Below are 17,171 nucleotides of genomic sequence, written 5' to 3' on the forward strand. Positions count from 1 at the left end.
AATCTTAGAATGCCAGCGCTGGAATCCAGAGGGCAGGGGCTGTTTTATCCATCTTGTATCCACAGGGTGTAGCACACAGTATAAGCTCAATCAGTATGTGTTGCATGAAGGAATGGATGAATTGGCCCCAGTGGTCACCTAGGCCAACGCCTACCCAAGGAAACCTCCACACCAGAGATGGCAAGCTTGGGGAGACTCCGGAACCCGAGGAGTATCGTAAATGAGTAGAGCAGGAGATAGCTGTCTTGCCCCAAGGAGACACAGGGGCTGCAGCAAGTTAAAAACCACAGCCTGACTTCCAGCTGACCACAGTCAGGCAAGAATATGGACCAGTGTTTCCAGATCTTCTGATTTTTCAAGAGGAATACCCTCTTTATCTATTAGGAGAATATTCCAATTGTGAAATGTTAGTGACTAATTGAAAGCAAAATGTAAGCACTTTGTAGGCCAAATTAAACCTCTCCCAGAAATATATCAGACCATCGGTGCCGGTTTGCAAGCTCTGCTCTGCATCATTGTTTTGCAAAATTTTACTAGGCTACATTTTTAAATGGAAAAACTGGGCTAAACAAAACCAGTTAGGCTTCTTTACTGCTAGGACTTCAAATGTTTAACATGCACACTGCTGATCTACAGGAGGGGCTGGTTAAGCTGTATTTCCCAGTGTTATGTTACCATGGACCCTCTTTCCCTCTCCCCCACCCCCCAACCAACTTCTTAAAGGGTCAGTGTTTGGGGACTTTGGGAAGCAAAGACTGCCCAGGTGCATCTTCTCTCCTAGCATCTTCCCCCTGCCAAGATTCTGTCATGATCCCTTTCCTCTTACTTAAAACCACTGTGTGTGGGGAAAGAAACCAGACCTCCAAAATAGCAGCCCGTGTGAATCTGCATTTCGAAATGAGGGCTGCGTGGGGCCAGCCTCTCCCATTTGCTCAAAGCCCCATATTTAGGGTGACCAGATTTATCAGAAGGGAAAACTGAGCTTGTTGTTCTGGCAGAAGACATGTTGAGGACAGACAGGAAAAATACAGCCTCCTGAGGGGAAGGCTGCTAAAACAGTGCTTCCAGAGGCTTCCACGAGGCTGTCCTAGGTGGTCAAAGTGGAACAAGTCACCAGAGGCCAGGTGGACTAGGGTTTTGCATTCTTTCCATTACCCCAGGGCAAGAGGAACCGGGCAGGGCTGCCTTCCTTCTACTCCAACCACAAAGAGAAGCAACAAGGGGATGGGGTGGGGATTCCACCTGGACCAAAAAAGGCCCAGAGAGACCAGTTCACAGGCAGCAGACCTCTATGGGGCTGTCATTGAAACAAGGAGTACTTCAGAATTCAAGACAGTGGGCTCTGATATCAGACTATTTGAATTCAAATCCTGCCACTAATTTGGGGTCTGGCCTTGCACAAGTTATTTGACCTCCCTTAGCCTCAATTTCTTCATCTGTAAAATGGGATAATAGTATATGTAAGATCTAGGACAATGCTCAGTAAAGTGCCCAGCACATAGTAAGCACTCGGTGAATGTGAATGGTTATGATGATTGTTCTCTGTGCTTTTGAGAGGAAGGACTAAGTCCTGTGGGTGAAAGTTACAGGAAGACAGATTTCATACCAACTTAAGGGATTACTTTTGCAGGAAATCTGACCACCTGCTTAACAGAAGGATGGCAGTGATTGGTGAATCACCATGTGGAGGGGAGTGGGTGGACCTCGGGCCCAACTCTTGTTCCCTAATACTCTTTTCTTAAAAGTCTCCATAATTACCAAAACCCACAGAGGCCTCAGAGAGCACTATCCTCCCTCTAACATTCTAGGGAAATAAACACTGACCCTCAGCAATTCCAATGATGCCATTACACAGCTAGGTCAGGCTGAAACATTTAAACCAGATATTTCCAAAGGCTCAAGGATGACAAGGAGGGAATAAACACAAAGTATAATGTGAATTGTGGTCATATAGCTTTCAAGATTGGCTCACTTATCTTCCCTTTGTGTTCTCTACAAGACAAGGTGCTTCCCTGTCTTCTTCCCTGGGACAATGTCCATCAGCCCTACCCCAACCCACACAGACTCTGAAAACTCCAAGATGTCTCAAGTTCAGGCCCAAGAATTAAGACTTAACAAGCTAAGTTCCCTCTCCAGCAAGCTAAACTAGCCTTTTCAGTTTCTGTCTCAGAACTCAGCTGTTTCCAAGACAACTGACACCAGGAACGTCCACCCCAAACAGGAAAGATCTGTCCCCCCATTCTCACAGATGTGCTCTCGTCCCTTAACCCCCAAAGGACATCCACATTAAAACATTACAGAAAGCCTAATATCTGCATACAAAATGCAGATCAGATGTGGCAGGGGTGTAGTCTTCCTGTCACAGATTTCCATTGATGAAATCAGACTTCAGAAAGTACTGAGCTTCCCATTACTGGATCCATGCAAGAAGGGGGTTAAATGCTTGTCTGTCCAGGAGATAATAGAAGAGATTCCTGAACTAAAAAGGGGGGAGCAAAACAAAAGAACTTTGAAAGCTCTTTCCCATTTGAAAATGTTATGATTTTAATTATTTGTTTCCAGATAACTTTTTAGGGAGCGGAGATATAAAAGTGAAAGACTGGGTTAGTTGGTTTTGTGGCTTTGTCTCTCATTGCTATCCGTGTGTATGTGTGTGTGTGTGCGTGTGTGTGTGTGCATGTTAGTGGGTAGGTATATGTGTATGTTTGGCCATCTTTGAACTAAAATTATCTAAGTACCAATATTATTTCCTTCTGATTTACTGCCCTTGGCAAAGACCTTGTGCATAAATTATGCATGCTGTCGTCCTCTCTCTAGGGGTCAATTTGTCTAGGCTGAATCAAATCAAAGACCAAAAGAAAACATAGAAGGCCTCTGAACACTCAAAATATCACAGAGTTCAATCACTTAACTCAGAGGAGAGCTCCTCAGGCCTTCCTCACTCTAAGTCTACTGACTCTTACTTCATTCACAATCTTACAAGGCCAATCATTTCCTTTTGCAGTCCGAGAATATTAGAAGCAGCTCAGATGGAATGTATAAGAAAGTGAGACACTTGCCTATTTTACAGCAAAATATGCTTATTTGTTTCACAGTGAAAAAATTAAGGAGAAACAAAAGAATAAACAAAAATGTCAAACTGATGAATTCCAAAAGCCTGGGAGTTTGGGGTTTATGGGTGCAGGAGCCAAGAACTATATTCACCTGAACAGACCAAGCAACATCACCAAATCACCGTCCAGCACAGAAGTGAATGATAGGACATCCTCCAGAGTTTAGATCCTATTGAGGATCTCTTTTTAAGAAAGCCAGAAAGGCATCATCTGATTTTTAAAGTTTCCATCCAAAATGGTTAATATGAACAGTTCATCGCATAAGGTCTGCTTCAGTTACAGAACATCCTCTCTGCAGACACAGGGTCAGTGAGGCAGCAACATCTTCAGAGGGTTCCATGGGGATGCTGGAGGTTATTCTCAGCTGCCCAACAAGAATGCGCTCCCTCCCCAGTGGCAGGCCCCTCTCATCCACCTTCTGCCTCCTCTGTGCAGCCCACAGAGGCCAGCATGATGTTACCCACACTTAGAGCCCCATAAGCTTCTGTAGCTGGCAAAGATGTGTGGCACTCAGTGTGAGCAGAGAATCCCACTCTGGTGCCCTCTCTGACAGCCCGGCCATATCCCTCTAATGAGCAGTTCTTTCTATTTGGAAGAGAAAACTCTACATGTTCCCTTGGTCACCTAGTTTAGTGACCACTGGTTCTTACCATAACTCCCACACTCTTTGCTAAAGCATCATTCATTATAATTAATTATGGATTAATGGAAAGGCCAGAGGTGTTTAAGGAAGCCCTACTGGTTGCATTGTGGAGAGTGGATTGCAGGGCCCCTGGTATGGGTCCACGCAGGAAGTCCATGCAAAGACGCGTCTGCCCAGTGGGCTGCTCCCCACAGTAGGCAGGCTGAGGGGGTATCTGAGGAGGTATCTAACATCTTCTTGGATATTACTTGGGCAAAATGGTTCTGGGAAGAATGGGGTTTTCCTCCTTGATACTGGGGCACCCACTTTAACCTTTCTGGGACAGACATACATCCCCCCTCTGACCCTCGCTTACAGACCTCTGGGTGGCCTCACTGAGTCCCCTTGTCTTAGTGATCAGGATCCCCATATCAGGTCTTTGAACCAGGAGTGGCAAGAGCCCAGGTACCCATGGCCTCCTTGTCTTTAACCCTTCATAGGGCCCAGCCCTGGCATTTCAATGGCTCCTTTCTCTGGCGCTCAATGAAACATTCTTCCGAGAAGATTATTGAAAGCAGAGCTCTGGGTACACAATGGGCGCTCTGTGCTCACAGCCGCTGCCCAATCTGTTTGCCCAGCCTGACTGCGGCCTCACCTCTCCGCACACTCCCCACCCTCCACCCACCCGACCCCGGTCCCACCCCGAGGCCAGCTCAAAGGGAGGTCGTATGAAAGGACTTGTTCTCCATGTTCTCAGAAGTTCCCGCCCTGGCCTCTTCCAACCTCGAGAGGAATTAGCCTAATGGGACCAGGCCTGCCTCCAGCCCATCCATCCAGGGCTCTGCCCACTTTGATGTCCAGAGGCTTCTGTCATCACTGGTCAGCTGCAGTTTCTCTCTTATACAAACACCCCCCACACACATACACACAAATACACACATACTTTCAAAGAAGGAGGTGAAGTCCCAGAGAATCAGAGAGTGGCAGTGCTCAGATACAGACAAAAAGAGGGACTCCCAAAAGTGAGAGTGGCAGTCTGCCCCCTAAGCCCACCACGAGGGCCTTCCAAGGTTCAGGGAAGGAAAAAGCGTGTTCTGGTTAAATGTGAGACTCCTAGAACTAGATTGCCTGTGTTTCAGCCCAGCTCTGCCATTTGCTAGCTGTGTGACTTAACCTCTCTGTGCCTAGTTTCTTATTTGTAAAATGGGGGGAAGAGGAAGAAGGAGGAGGGGGAAGAGGAGGAGGAGGAGGAGGAGGAGGAGAAAAAAAGGAGAAAGAGAAGGAGAAGGAGAAAATATATAACCTCATAAGATTGCTGTGAGGATTACAACAGAGAAGGCTTCTGAAGCTCTTAGCACAGTGCCTGGTATACAATTAGCTCTCTGAAAATGGTAGCTATTATTGTTTTCGTTACTAAGCTTTGTTGTTGTTATACTTAGATTCTATTTCTACAAATGTATAGCCTCAGGGCAAAAATCTACATTCCCCTGATCAAATTATTCTCCTCCAAAATTTCAATAGCCACTAGCTGCCTGAAATAAAAAGTTCAAGCGTTTAGCCTGGCATTCGGTACTAGAAATTTGCCTTCCTTCTTCATGATAATGTCACTGGATATGTGGAAGGTAAATGGGTCCCGTCACTACTATTACTGTTGTCATCGTCATCATCTACTATACTTGGAGAAACTGGCTTTTAGCACTAATGATAAGAGACTCTGCCTGAAAGAAAGAACGAAAAACAAAAAACACCTGACTCGATACCAAATTGAAATTCGGAAGTGATAATAATAATATAATAGCTTACATTTATTGAAGATCTACTGTGCCAGGTACCATGCACAACTCTTTATATCCACTATCTCACTAAATTCTTACCTACCTATAAGGTAGGTAAAATTATTATCATTATCTGCATCTTGCCCATGTCAACCGAGAAACACAGAAAGGGTAAGTAACTTGCCCAAAGTCACACAGCTAGAAAGTGTCAATGCCATGATTTGAATCTAGGTGTGAAACCTATTGCCTACTGCATTAAAGTCCCCACCATATGCTGTCCTGTCACCAAGCCTGTGAATGGGGTCCCCTCTGCACTTGAGTGGTTAGATGCCAACACTCCCAATGCACTGGAATGCCCTGGCAGCCCCCAGAGGCCTGAGAGGTCTGAGTGGGTCTAGGAGTGACATGAATGCATGGTCTGGAAGACGTTCTCCACCCCCTGCCACACTTGGATCCTGGGTGGAGCTGCCTCCAGCACTGCTCCCCTCCTCCAGGACTGAGTGGGAATTGATTCATCTTGGAGGCCGCTCTCAGGCTTGTCCCCTGCCCTTCCCATTCCCTCCTTGAGGCTCCCTTGCCTGCTCTAATAGCTTCAAGATGTCCCAAAGCCCCTCAAGGCAGAGGCTTCCTCTGGCTTTCTATCTTCTCAGACCCAGGTGTCACCTGTCAGCTCTGCCTCCCTCTGAAATGAGAGTCAGTTTCTCAGGGCAGCAATCTTGCTGGGTTTTTCTTCTAAGGGATAGTGCAACCCAGCCACCGCTGCCTCCTGGCCTTGGCTAGACTGCTCAAAGCTAGAGATGCTCACTAATAACAGGGATGAAGCTTGCCTCTGTTCCCATGGCAACTACTGTGCTCTGCTAAGTCAATCACTTTTGAAGTTCCTGCTGGTGCGAAAGTTATTTTGCATAGAAGTGCTGAACTCTTATCCAAGAACTCTGCTCTGAATCTTTAGATCCTTCCGGGTCTCTTAAAAGTTGATTTTCCCTTTCCCTTCCTTTGTTAAAGTCCTTTAATCTTTAAAGCCCAGCTCAAATCCCACTGCTTCCAAGAGACCTTTCCAGACTTCCTCCTCCCTTCCTTCCCCATTCAGAGTCAATCTCTTGCTCTCCACAGTCCCCTGGGGCATGTTTATGGTTCTATTAGATCACAGTCTGCCTGTTTCACAGTTATTTATGTGTCTCTTTCTGAGCCCCTGGTGAGTGATCAGCCCATAGTAGGTGCTAAACAAACATTTGTTTGAATTTATTTGAATTTCCTTTCAGGGTTTAAAAAATTTTTCTATTATTAATTGTACAAGCTGTTACTAATAATCCCTTACACTTGTAAAATTATTTACAGTTTATATATAGCTTCATGCTTGAGGGTTCTGCTTTAAACCCCAGCTCCACCCTTCCTAGCTGTGTGACCAGTATACAAGCCTTGTAGCCTCTCTCAACCTGCTTCTCATCAGTAACATGGATTGTGGTAAAAATAAAACTAAATGTATAAAGGGTTTACTTAGCACAGGGATAGATGTCCAGTGATGCCTCAATAAATGTTATCATAACTCACAATCTTGTTTGGACCTCACGAAAGCTCTAGGATGTAAAAGGGGCACGAATTTTGTTAGTGTCGTCATTGTTATCAATGACATATGAAGAGACTGAGGCTTAGAGAAGGTGAGAGTTAACTAAATATTCAGATTTCAGTCAAATACTGTGATGGGCACCTATTGTCTGCCTTGCAGCTGCTCCCCTTTCTTGGAAACACAACCTAGATTTTCCTTGATGGGTTTCCACTGGTGGGTTAACTCTAGGAGCAGGCTTGGACAATTAGAGCATCACATGTCCCTGGTCAAAGTGATTAGTTCAGGAATGCACAAGTGACCTAAGACTGTCTAGTGAGACTCAATTCTGAGAATTTTGTTTGGATTTTTGAGAACAAGATTGTGCATTGTCTCTTTGCTGCTAGACTTGGAGCAAGACAATTAGAAGCCTGGACCTGCCTGGAGCTAACTGTAATGAAGAGAAAAAAGCAAAGTGAGAGGTAAAGACAGACTCCCAATAACATCATTTGAGTACATGGATCCTTTCCAGTCCTACCTAAAGCTAGAAGTATTCCCCTGGACTTCAGTTATGGGAAAAACACATTCCTTCTTTCTTACACCAATTTGTGCTGACGTCTGTCACTTGCTACTGGAGGAGTACCAACTACTGCAAGAATGCTGTCTTATCCACACAGAAATCAAGGATCTCTTTATCCAAATCAGTCACTCAACAAGCACTTACTGAGCAACTATTATGTGCCTTTCGCTCATCGGGACTAAGACTACAGATACGGACAAGATGAACCACCTGGCCCTCGTGGAGTTGATGGTCCATTGTTAGTCCCTTAGACTTGTGAAGACACTGAGGCTCAGAGAGGAGAATGCCCCAAAATATGTGTCCTTCACATGATTAAGAGTGCCTCGGTTCTGAACGAAGCTGGGCTGGAGCTGAGGCAGGCAGCGGGGATTGGTTGGTCACTGGCAGGAAGGGCTGGTCTAGGGATTAGTGAGTTTCTGCTCAGCAGGAAGCTTCCAAACCAAGGCTGGTGGTTGGACCTGAAGGCTGAGCCCTAGTTCCCTGGATCCAGGACTCCAGGCAGGGGATATTTTCCTGCGAGCAGCATGGCCCCAAGGTCTCATTTGAGGGTGTCAATTCCCAAGCTCCTGGCTTTATGGGTGGACTTGCTTTGGTCTGGAATTCTGATTATGAAGGGGCCTTTCAGCCTCAAGATTACCCTGGAGGAAGGCTTCTTCTCACAGGAGTTTTCAATATGCTTATCAAAGGGAAAAGCCCCATCTTATAGCCTAACCTGAGCCTAGCTTTTTCCTTTATCCTATGACCCACCCTTGGGAGAACTTAGTCTCTTGGGCAAACCCAGTCTCTCAGGGCCAGGCCTGTTACGGAGGTTGTGATACCTAGAAATTGGATTTGCACTCAGCTGGCTTAGTTTGTCTCTGCCTCCTCAGTTCCTAGCACAGACCCTGGCTTATAGTAGATGAGTAAGTCTGTATCTCATGAATGTTCGTAGGATTTTTTTTTTTTTTTTGATACGGAGTCTTGCTCTGTCACCCAGACTGGAGCGCAATTGCGTCATCTCAGCTCACCGCAACCTCTGCCTCTGGGGTTCAAGTGATTCTCCTGCCTCAGCCTCCCAAGTAGTTGGGATTACAGGCACCTGTCAGCATGCCTGGCTAAGTTGTTGTTGTTGTTGTTGTTGTTGTTTGTTGTTGTTGTTGTATTTTTAGTAGAGACAGGATTTCACCATGTTGGTCAGGCTGGTCTCGAACTCCTGACAATCAGGTAATCCACCTGCCTCAGCCTCCCAAAGTGCTGGAATTACAGGCGTGAGCCACCAAGCCCAGCCTGTTCATAGGATATTTTTTAAGGTGAGGAAAGGCACCCATTCTGAGACAGATTGACCATGAAATTAGTACAGCTTAAGCTTCCAGACCGCTCCCTGGCACAGGGTCCTCTCCAAGCCCTGAAGGGGGCTCTAACACTGTGTTCACATAATCATGTATCTATGAAAGTTGAGCCCGTCATCTTAACTGCAATCAGTTGTGATCAATGACTCTTTCCTCTGACCTCCTCACTGTCATTTTTCCTCAGGACAGATGGCTTTAGAAGGCATTTTGGGGGTCTGGCTCACAGGAAGTTGAACTGGGGATACATTCACAGTTAAGTCGGCTGTCTTGGTATAGAAATGTCTTCCAGGGCTCTTGCTGTCTGCTGAGCTGACTCACCTGACATATTATGACACAGAGGTGCAGGCCCCAATCTTGGATGGCAGTGCGAAGGTGTCTTCCAGTCCCTGGCAATAGAGGTATATGTGTCAGAGAAGAGGGACAATTTTGAAATCTAAGGAGCCAAGAACTAGGCTGTGGAAAATTCTTCCAGTTATCAGACCTGTAAAATTCTAAGTAAAAGACTCAGTGCTCAAAGATGCTTAAACAAAATGGAAATTATTTCCTGTCAGGAATATTCTACAATACAGTACATATCATTATAAATGCACACAGCAAAACGGTTTTTTTCTTTTTTTCCCTAGCCGGGACTTTCTTTTTTTTTCTTTTTCTTTTTTTTTTTTTTTTTTGAGACAAAGTCTCACTGTGTCTCCCAGGCTGGAGTGCAATGGCATGATCTCTGCTCACTGCAACCTCTGCCTCCCGGGTTCAAGTGATTCTCCTGCCTCAGCCTCCCAAGTAGCTGGGACTAGAGGTCCCCGCCACCAGGCTTGGCTAATTTTTGTATTTTTCGTAGAGATGGGTTTTCACCATGTTGGCCAGGCTGGTCTCAAACTCCTGGTCTCAAGTGATCCACCTGCCTCAGCCTCCCAAAGTGCTGAGATTACAGGCGTGAGCCACCGGGCCTGGACTTCTTTTGTTTTCTTTTTCTTTTTTTGATGGATATCATGTTATGAGTTGAATTATGTCCCCACCCCTCAAAAAAAAAAAGAAATGTTAACGCCCTAAGCCCACCTACCTCAGAATGTGTCAGAATGTGGACCTTATCTGGAAATAGGATTTTTACAGAGATAATCAAGTTAAAATGAGATCATTAGCATAGGCCCTTAATCGAATATGACTGATATCCTTATAAAAAGGGGAAATTTGGACACAAGCAGATGTGCAAAAGGAGAACACCAAGCTATGATGGAGGAGAGATTAGCGTGACATGACTCCAAGCCAGGGAGCACCAGAGATTGCCTACAAACCACCAGAGACTTGGGGAGAGGCCTGGAACAGATTCCTTCATGGCCTTAGAAGGAGTCAACCCTGCCAACACCTTGATCTCCAACTTTCTGCCTCCAGGACTGAGAAATTAAATCTCTTGCTAAGTTTGTGGTAGTTTGTTATGGCAGTCCTAGCAAGCCAATAGCACGTGAAGGAGAATTTATCAGAAATCCCATGTCTGTGGCCCACCAACCAGCAGCAGCATTACACACAGTGACTACATCTCATGTTTTATGCATTCCAATCATCAAAACTTAAAAAGACAAGTTCAATTAACCATGCAAGAGGGAAGAGTGGATTATCTTTCCATTCTATGTTTAGAAAATGGTTACAAAACCGTTTTCCTGTCAAGACTATGGTGACACCTGTGGCCAGTGCTCATCCTCCCAACACTACACTGCTCCTGCGTCTGGGCCTTTCTTCTGCTGTCTGCACCTAGGACTTCCCTGGTGCCCGAGTGTGCTCTCCAGATCCTATTTAGAGAAACAACTGACTGGGCTCTGCTCCCATGGGCCCAGATCTCAGATTTGAGGTTCTAGAGAATTAAGGGGTCAGAGTGGCCTGGACTCTGTCTCCAAAACTGCCCTTCTTCATCATTTTTCATTCCTTTCCCCCAGTCAGAAAATGAAATTGGAGTTATTTCCTCTCAGGACCTGAAAAAACGTTGCCTTCATGCTTGACCACGGACGACAAGCTGTCTCAATTACCCTGGGAAAGGCCATCTAAACATTGGCGATTCCGCTGGGTTTTTCTTTCCACCTTTTCCTCCTCCTCCTCCCCCCAGCCAGGCCTCCAGGCTCCCTTCCCTGCTCCACAGTGTCCTCAGGGGAACCCCAGCCCTCTTCTCCTCCTCCAACCCACCTCCTGCCTGCCTCTGCCACCAGCCTCTCTGGCTTACTATCTTATTCAGGTGACCTGCCAGGGGTCAAGTTTTCCTCAGGGTTCTGTCTGGGGCTCTTGGCTCAGCACCTGGGGAAGAGCAGAGGGAACCAAAAAGTGATTCCATTGCAAGCTCCAGGCTGGCATTTGGTGGCTGACATTGCAGATGGTTCTACCTAGAGCACCCTCAAATACAAAACTCTGTACCCAGCACTGAGCCGGCATCAGTGCAAACCCTTTGGGTGACAGAAACCCAACTTGCCAGCTTAGGCAAGAAGGAGGAATTTCCTGACTCATGTAACACAAAGAAGGAGACAGGATGGAATCAGGCTTCAGAGGTGACTTGAGCTCTTTCCACCTTTCACCTTTACATTTCTTTGGGCGTCATTGTCATCCTTCCAGACAAGTAGCCCTCACCATGACCAGGAAGGAACTAGGAGCCACTCTCTAGGTCCAAGTTAAAATGTATAAGAGGCAGGGCGCGGTGGCTCAAGCCTGTAATCCCAGCACTTTGGGAGGCTGAGACGGGCAGATCACGAGGTCAGGAGATCGAGACCATCCTGGCTAATATGGTGAAACCCCGCCTCTACTAAAAAATACAAAAAAAAACTAGCCGGGCGAGGTGGCGGGCGCCTGTAGTCCCAGCTACTTGGGAGGCTGAGGCAGGAGAATGGCGTAAACCCGGGGGGCGGAGCTTGCAGTGAGCTGAGATCTGGCCACTGCAGTCCAGTCTGGGCAACAGAGCGAGACTCCGTCTCAAAAAAAAAAAAAAAAAAAAAGTATAAGATAATTTAGACATGGCTGGTGGGAAAGTAAAATGCCACTGTGGTAAATAGTTTGATGGTTCTTCACAAAGTTAGACACAGAATTGCCATATGACCCAGCAATTCCACTCCTAGGTATATATTGGAAAAAGCTGAAAACAGGGACTCAAATATATGTTCCTAATGGCATTATTTATAATAGCCAAAAGGTGGAAATAGCCCAAATGTTCTTTCAATGGAGGAATGAATAAATTGTAGTAAATACACACAATGGAAGATTATTCAGCCGTAAAAAAGAAATGAAGTCCTACAACCCAGATGAACTTCTGAAACATTACACTAAGTGAAAGAAGTCACATGCAAAAGTTCATATATTGTGCAATTCCATTTGTGTGAAATATCTGGAATAGGTAAATTCATAGAGACAGAAGGTGGATTGGTGGTTGCCAGGGTCTAGGGGAAAGGGAGAATGGAGGGGGTTTCCTTTTGAAATGATGGCCAATCAACAGGGTCTAGGGTGGCACTTACCAAAGGGCAGCTCCCACTGGAGTCAGGTGGCTGCAGTGGAGGGTAGTCACATTCTTGCAGGGTGGAAGACAGAGTACTCTTTTGGAAAAGAGTATTTATTTATTAAACTATAGTTTAATAAACAAGATGTGACACAATCAAACATTGGAGATAGGAGAAAATTTAGAACTACTCCATCAATATGGTGGCCACTAGCTGCCTGTGGCTAGTTAGATTTAAATTAATTCAGTTCCTAAATAACAACAGCCACCTTTCAAAAGCTAGTGGTATGAAACTGGGTAGCAGAGATGTAGACATTTTCTATCATTACAGAAAGTTCTATTGGAGAACATGAATTTAGAGACTGCAGAGTATGACTTTTTTTTTTTTTTTTTTTTGAGATGGAGTCTCGGTCACTCAGGATGGAGTACAATGGCGTGATCTCGGCTCACTGAAACCTCCACCTCTCAGGTTCAAGCGATTCTCCTGCCGCAGCCTCCCAAGTAGTTAGGATTACAGACACCCACCACCATGACCAGCTAATTTTTGTATTTTTAGTAGAGACATGGTTTTGCCATGTTGGCCAGGCCACTCTTGAACTCCTGACCTTAGATGATCCACCAGCCTCAGCCTCCCAAAGTGCCAAGATTACAGGCATGAGCCACACTGTGCCCAGCCGACTTCTTCATTTTATAGGTGAGAAAAATGAGGCCTAGAGAGATGAAGCGACTTACATAAGCACACACAACAATTTAGGGCCACAGCCATAACCAACACTCAGGGCTTAGTTTAGGAAAAGTGGAGATGATGTTTTTAACTGGGACGAAGCTCTACTGTCTCTTGTTTATAAAAGGAACATGCTTGTTGCATGCATTTTAGAAACACTCAAAAAATATTAAGAAAAATAAAGACCGACATAATTTCCATGACTCAGAGATTGTCATAGTTAACATTTATATATATCCTTCTAGGCCTTTTTTCCTATGCATTTCCATTCATATATATAGATTAAAATGCATTTTATTCTGGTCTCCTGCTTTTTTCTCACTTAATATATTTTGGACATTTTTTGTCATCAAATGTAGATTGGTGCCATCATTTTAATATCTGTGAGAGATTAATTTTGAACAGGAGATTCTGCAAGACTTTTTTGAGGAAGTGGCATTTGAAAACAGGCCCTTGAAGAATCAGGAGGCTGAGGTGGTGGCCAGGGCGTTCTCGGCAGAGGGCAGAGTGTAGACAAAGTCAAGTTGGTGATGGGACACTCTGTTCATTAGAAGCTGGCTTTTGACAGACGCAAGAATCAGGGCTGAGAGAGGCGAGGTAATGTTTACCAAGGTCATTCAGTGAGTCCTTGTAAAGGGCAGGGCTTGAACCCAGGACTCCCAACTCTCAGGTCTGGGTTTTGGCCTCCAGAAAGTCCAGTCTGGATTCTTCACATTGGCATATGGCTTTGCATCACCTGGTTCTCACCCACTTTGATTACCTTAATCACAGATGGCATCCCATCATAGGACATCCTCTGCATCTGCTCCATGCACAGGCAGGGAGGTCAAGGCCCACTGAGGGGAAGGCAATCTGAGTCATTAAGCAAGATGATAATCACTGGCATGGAGAGAGCCCTCACTCCATGTCAGGCCATGAGGTGGGGCCTGGTCCACATCCTACCACAAGACCCTCTCCTCTCCTCCCTAGGGGCTGTGCCTGTGTGACCCCTGAGTCACCGTCTGCCTACCTCACTGCTGTGAGTCAGCAGCATTCTTTGTGGCTGACAGCAGCGCAGCACAGCCTCAGGGCCCTTCCCATGTACCTTGGTGAGCCTGGCACATCCTCCAGCTAGGCTAGGAGTAAAAGAGTCAGCGGATGAGTGGCCTCGGGTCATGGCCTGAGAGCTGACCTGTGGAGGCCACTGGGATTCGGATGACTCAGAGCTGCCTCCATGCTGTTCGGAAGCTGGACACTGACCCTGTGAAGTAGCACTGGGCAGAAAGTACCAGCAACTGTCTGGGCTGGGAAGGGATGGTGGGAGACAGTGAGAAGTTTCCCTGATAACCCCCCTTACCCCTTTGGCAACAAGTCACCCCCCATCTCTGGGTAGCTGGCCGGGGGCGTGGTTAAGAGCATGGGTTTTGCCACAAGGCAAACCTAGTTTGGGGTTGGAGTCCTAAGTCTGCCTCTTACAGTGTGACCTTGGCAAGTCACTTAACCTCTCTGGGCCTCTGAAAAAGGGAAACCTGGAAAACCAGTGCCTGCTACTGCAAAACTAAATGAGATAATGTATGAAATGCACTTAGCACAGTGTAGGACACTGATAAAGTTCTTGGAAATTGGTAGTTATAGTAGACATTATCCAGGGTCTCTTCTCACATTCTCCTTTCATTCATTCACTCATTCATTCATTTGATGAGTATTTATGTATTAAGTACCTATGGGAGTGGGGGAACAGAGCTCAGAACAGGCTTTCTGGGGACTGACAGTCACCCAATTGCTAATTGTATTATTCTGTTTTCATACTGCTATAAAGAACTGCCTGAGACTGGCTAATTTATAAAGGAAAGAGGTTTAATGGACTCATCCGTTCAGCATGGCTGGGGAGGCCTCAGGAAACTTACAATAATGGTGGAAGATGAAGGGGAAGCAAAGCACCTTCTTTACAAGGCAGCAGGGAGAAGCACCAAGCAAAAAAGGAAAAGCCCCTTATAAAACCATCAGATCCCATGAGAGCTCTATCATGACCCACCCACTATGATCCAGTTACCTCCAGCTGGTCTCTCCCTTGACACATGGGGATTATAGGGATTACAATTCAAGAGGAGACTTGGTTGGGGACACAAAGCCTAGCCATATCACTGACGTTCATGGTTAACCCCTTCATTGAGCAAAGAAAATACAGGTATCAATAGACATGGTTCCTGCCATCATGGAACTTACATTCTAGTGGGGGAAAATGAGACAATAAACAAGAAAATGACAGATACAGTGGAGAGTGATGGGAAGAAGCCACTTTAGATGGAGTGGCCAGGGGCAATGTCTCTGAAAAGGTGACATTTCCTGAGCGAGGAGGGCTGAGCCATGAGGGGAGCCTGGGCTTGTGAAGAGGCAGGAGGATTGTCTCAGGCAGGGTGAGGTCAAGGCAGGCACCAGTGTCAGGAGAAGGCTTTGCTGTGGAAGACACAGCAAGTAGGCAGTGGAACTGCCGGGAGAAGGGGGCAGTGCGGGGTGAGATGAGGGCAGGGAGTGGCCAGACCTTGTGGGCCATGTTAAAACGTGTTCATTTCTTGTTAAATGCAAGTCCTTGCCTCTGTAGGCTGGAGTTCAGAGTAAGACTCTCGAATACCGGAACGAGAAGTAAGCAGAGAAGAGCTTAACCATCTTTCTGAGGAGCATCCATGTCCCATCCAGACAGCTGTGAACATCAGCCCTCTCAGCACCAGCAGGGACCTTGGAAGCGAGCCCCTCCCCAAAGCAGGCAGGGAGACCACAGCAAAGCCACCCTGCACTGTGCTATTTCTGGCGGGGGGCCGGGACCTCCAGCTGCATTCCAGGAGGAAATCTGACCAAATGGTTGAACCTGAGGAATGCAGAGCCCACCCCTACCTCAGACAGAAGGAGCCCTTTCTCGCCCAGGCTCCTAAGGTGAGGAGTTCCAGGGGCTGGGGGGTCACCCGATTTCTGCTGGTTATGGTTAAGGCCTTTGCTGAGCAGAGAAAACACAGCTGTCAGCCAGAGGCTCAGCACAACACCTGCAGGGAGGTACCAGGCTGGCAGGGGAGGGGGCTGCCCAGGCTTGCTGGGGTCCTCTCTCTGCCTGCAAAGTTCAGTCACACTGGCATTCAAGGACCTGTATCTACCTTGACTATCCTAAGCAGGGAAGACAGCCTGCCATAGATCGTTCCCTGAAGCCAGACGGGGCCACCCAGCTGGTGAGATAATAACAATTGCCAACATCAGGAAGTTACTATGGGTCGGGCAGTATGGTCAGAGCTTGAGCAACATCTAACAAACCTTTGGTGCGGTTACTCGTGTTACTGCCATTTTACAGATGGAGAAATTGAGGCTTCAGAGGTTTAATGACAAGCCCAAGATCAAGCAACTACTAAGTAGAGGATTCAAGATTTGAACCCCAGCCTTTTGACTCTAGAGTTCATTCTGGTTTTCATTGCGTTTGATTTCCTTATATTACTTTTTTCTCAAAGGGAACTTATTATAATACTACCAGTAATGGAAACCTCATATTAGCCAAAAGTAAAAAGAAAAGCAAATGATGTTAGTAAATTCCAGCTAGATACTGTTGCTGTTCAAAGGGCTGAATCTGAAACCTTTATTCAACTGATGAACAAGAGAGATTAACAAACATTAGAAAGGTGTTGATGATACACAAGCACTGAACTGAGTCAGGATTTCTCTTGAAATAATCTGCAAGCTAAAATGAGATTGAAAAGGGAATCAGTTTTTCACTGCGTGCTTCACTGTTATTTAATACGGTTTAGCTATGTAGTCATCAGTAGTGCTGTACAGCAAGCATTTCTGGCTTTCTGCCTCCCAGGCACATGGAGGGTTGACACCTCCTGATTCCTTTGTGATTGGGTGGGGCCATGTGACCAGTTCTGGCCCTTTCTAAATGGCACATTACTTCTGGGCTAGAACATTTTAATTCCTGGTGTGAGGCCAGCCAGCCCTCTCTTGTCCAGACCCTGGTTCCCAGAGTGAGGTCAGTGAAGAGGAGAGACCGCCCCTAGCTAAGCCACAGTG

Source organism: Trachypithecus francoisi, unplaced genomic scaffold (genome assembly GCF_009764315.1).
Source record: "Trachypithecus francoisi isolate TF-2019V2 unplaced genomic scaffold, Tfra_2.0 Lachesis_group2, whole genome shotgun sequence".
Classification (NCBI taxonomy): domain Eukaryota; kingdom Metazoa; phylum Chordata; class Mammalia; order Primates; family Cercopithecidae; genus Trachypithecus; species Trachypithecus francoisi.